General features: G+C 37.5%; 1 long non-coding RNA gene across 1 annotated transcript; it reads right to left on the bottom strand.

The window, feature by feature from the left end:
* Positions 1 to 2330: 2330 nt before the first annotated feature.
* On the bottom strand, positions 2331 to 3412 carry LOC125374899. The gene is made up of 2 exons (XR_007218795.1): positions 2820 to 3412; positions 2331 to 2509 (listed from the first exon to the last, which is right to left on the bottom strand). It is a non-coding gene; the product is annotated as an uncharacterized LOC125374899 (long non-coding RNA).
* Positions 3413 to 3906: the final 494 nt, after the last annotated feature.

The following is a 3906-nucleotide window of genomic DNA, read 5'->3' as shown; positions in this document are numbered from 1 at the left end:
GTACATGTAACTGTCACGGTCGCTGTTCCGAGATGCGTCGTAACCCACACAGGGCAACAAAGTCCTAAGAACAGTTAACGTAAATATTATATAAAAAGTAGGCTGCAATCGTTTGATTTATGATTGATTGAGTGATCTTTGAAGATTTTATAGATTTTCGGGCAACTAGGTCCATTTAAACCTTGTCCAGAATGACGGCTTACAAAATTCTTAAAAATGTTATGAAGTAGAGAACCTACCACAGACTTTCCCCTTGGATGATAAAGCGACATATATGTCCCTCCTCTTCAACCCTCACTTTGAGGTCGAATAAAATTCAAACTGCACCACGCACCTAAGAGACACTTCACAGTTTTGAATACTATGGGAAATTCCCTGTTTGGTCATGTCATCCACTGTCATTTTGGGCCAAGCAAAATTACTGAAAATGACCTCTGAAAAATAGGTACAAAGTAAATGTCGCCATTTTTTACACATTACTAAATTACCACTCACGGCGTTATTTACAGCATGTTTTGAAATAATAATTTCGGCTATTTACTCGGAGAAATGAATTTCAAAAAACGGGTATCAGTCTTTGATCAAATCCTTAATGATCATTCCAAAATGTCGCCGATAGCCCTAGAATCGTTTAGAATGTCTTGGAAAATACGCAAAGACAAACGCGAAGTGAACTTTCCGCCATATTGGATCAGTGTTTACAAAATCACGTTTCACGTTTACCGGTTATGCGATGGATGTAACATCACGTTAATTTCATACTCAGCTGCGATGCATACATCATTGAATTCATACGCAGATCTAGGCCACAACGTTGAGTCAAATATAGTATTATTTGTAACACTTTGAAAAGGAATGTCACCTTCATACTGCTGTCCTCATCTACAACGTTGTACAAAGTTAGAAGTGATGACTGGCATGGGTGAATGAATAGAAACCATCCATTTTGATTCTGCCCATTTGTTGAGTAACGGACATTGAGTTATTTCGTTGGTATTAATAATTGTATTGCATTTGAATGTTGTTTAAAAAAATATTGCTAGAAAATATCAACATCGGCCATGGTTTAAATCTATTCTATTTCAATTTCAATGTTTTCAACAGAGGTTTCATCATTTTAAACCTAATCATCCAATAAATATATTGCAACCACATACGAGTCGTACAACACATTTCTATTTTTTCAGAAGTCACATCATATATATCACGAGTCATTCCTTAAATGGAACACCAACCCACTTTAAACATAAACATTTTTTACGTCATGGAATGGAATGCGACATTTAAATTGTATGCGTGGCTCTACATATGTCGACATATATAAACTTCCTACATGAGTATCTCGATCAGATACCTGAGAGTATTTTATTTGCTCAAAGTTTTCTGGAAAGGGTATAATAAATATTTTTTCTCGCATAGCACAATTTTGGTGTGCATTCGAAAACCTGCGAAATGTCCATGCAAAGAATACGCAAGCAAGACTATGTTTACTATCATTTCTCTGACATATTGATATCATTTACGTAAAATGTATGAAGACAATAATTTTGGAAATTTAACTTCGTACAATTTAGCACAATTTAAAGATCTTTCCTGCCCCAGATGGTGGCACATCTAACAAAATGACTTAAAGTAGTTTGTGACGTTTCTCAGTAAAGCTTTTGTAGAACGGTAACAATGAAAAATTACATAACATAGTGTATGTTAAATATTTCGAAGGCGCTCACAGCCATCGTCTCATTGGCCTGTACCGGCTCGTATATTGTGATATTAGAGACGGGGCCCAGCTTACTGTACCAGCTCCTATCTTTGCGCAAGTTGAGGGCGCGCAAAAGGAGCCGGGAACCAGCTTAAGACGGGACCAGGTAATAACATAACATCATTCTTCCAACTTTTTCAGTTTGTAGAAAGTATTGTAACATAAAAGTAGGTATGTTACCTGATCTGATTTGTTAAAAAGTGTTGTCGAGTGAGCATAACATCGCTGAATTTTTGGGGTCTCATCACCGTGTATGTATACATTAATAAATGGAACTATTTTTGAAATCATCAACATGGAGGAACAGATGGAAATTTACCCTGACTTCCACATCGGAGATATTGATGAAATATTGAGTGAATTGGACGACGAGACATTTTCTGAGATAATTCAAGAATTTGAAGGTAAATGAAATTTACCTTTTTCCATTAATTACACAATCATAATCATAATTGATGTTATTTTCTTGGGCTTCGCCGAAGAAAAAAACAAAACAAAATAAATTTTTAACAGAGTAAAAAACATTTATTGACTTTCATAGACCCACCTAATTTTGTTATTATTATTACTCACAACAGCTGTTGAAGCTGAAAACCGTTCTGAGATGGCCCCTGAACTAGGAAATACAGACAGCGTTTCCGTAGAGCCAAAAGTTCAAGCGTCCAGTGACCGCTTCGCGTCCCTTGATGCAAAAGCAGTACAGGACATCGTGGATGGGAACCTCTCCAAATCTACTGGGCGTAATACCTCCTGGGGAGTTAAAATATTTCGACGTAAGCCATTGAAACATAAAATACATAAACACATACCATAAATTCCTACGCAGATTCGATCAACATCAGCGAGAGTTACCTCCCTTACACCATTGCCACGATAGCAATGTAAAGCGTGAACAATGTGTCATCGGAAAAAATGGCAATAATATAACGAGATTGACCAAAATTTTAACGTAAATTAAATATTTCGTTTTGTAGGAAATTGAGATATGTTATGCTAAATGGATATACGGAAATTTCATTTAAATACAATGCCGTAATAATAACAAATTACTCCCACTTACTGTCACATTTGTACCCTAAACAAGGCAATCGTTTCACTTCCAGAATGGTTTGGTTTCCGAGGTTTTGAACCCAAGTTCGAAGAGCTTCCTGCTTTTCAACTGAATGAGAGACCGGGGTTCTTTTATGCCGAAGTCAGAAATGCTGAGGGAGATCTTTAATCAAAATCGAGTTTTGTTGGGTTGCGTGCTGCCATACACGCACATCATGGGACCGCCATTTGAATGCAGCATAAACATTATCCAAGACCGGGAATTTCACACTGCAAACAATGTTTTTCCGTCCATGATAAAAAAACAAACTTAAGCGCGATGGCCTTGACCAGACAACACATCATGCTGCTATCCCCGAGAATGATTTAAAAAAAAATTCGTGAAAAGTTTGGATACTGAAACTCCTTCCGGCTTGCTTCGTAAAGTGTGGTTCGACCTTACACTCGGTTTCGCTCGTCGTGGTAAAGAAAACCAAAGGGAATTAACTGCATCTTCCTTTCGTGTAATCCACTGATGAACAGAGGTTCGAGTTTATTGAAATGACACACTCCGAAGTCACTAAAAATCACAGGGGGGGGGGCTCAAAGACTCAAATGGGCTCAACAAACGCATTTATGCAACATCGAACGACAGTTTTGTTGTGTCATGCGCTCAGTAAATTATCTATCGACATTGTAACATGAACGTTAATTAAATCGATATTTAGGAGGAACTAATTTACAGAGCGCATGACACAACAAAACTGTCGTTAGCAATACGTCTCCTCGTGCTCACCTTCGAAAGGATGCATGATATGGGGTACCGCGAAACCGATCGACGGTTTCGAGGTACTCCAATAATGATGGTTCATTTTACGAAAGGGGTGGCCACATGTTCAAGCCCATTTCTCAGAAAATAAACAAACAACAGGAAATATCACAAATTCAATTCTTTATCACAGTTCCTCATCTTACTTGTAATTTGTAGTTATGCGTATCTATAAAATACAAATAATCAAAATTAGAAAAGCCGTTCATACTGTTTGGCCCCTATACATGAAAGTGTCAACTCGCTGAGGTAGTGTCAAGAGAGGTCAAACATGTGCGAGATTTTAGAT

This window comes from Haliotis rufescens, unplaced genomic scaffold (genome assembly GCF_023055435.1).
Source record: "Haliotis rufescens isolate VD_foot unplaced genomic scaffold, xgHalRufe1.0.p SCAF_6, whole genome shotgun sequence".
Taxonomy (NCBI): Eukaryota; Metazoa; Mollusca; class Gastropoda; order Lepetellida; family Haliotidae; genus Haliotis; species Haliotis rufescens.
The sequence above is the reverse complement of the archived record's forward strand: the minus strand, read 5'-3'. Positions and strand labels throughout refer to the sequence as shown.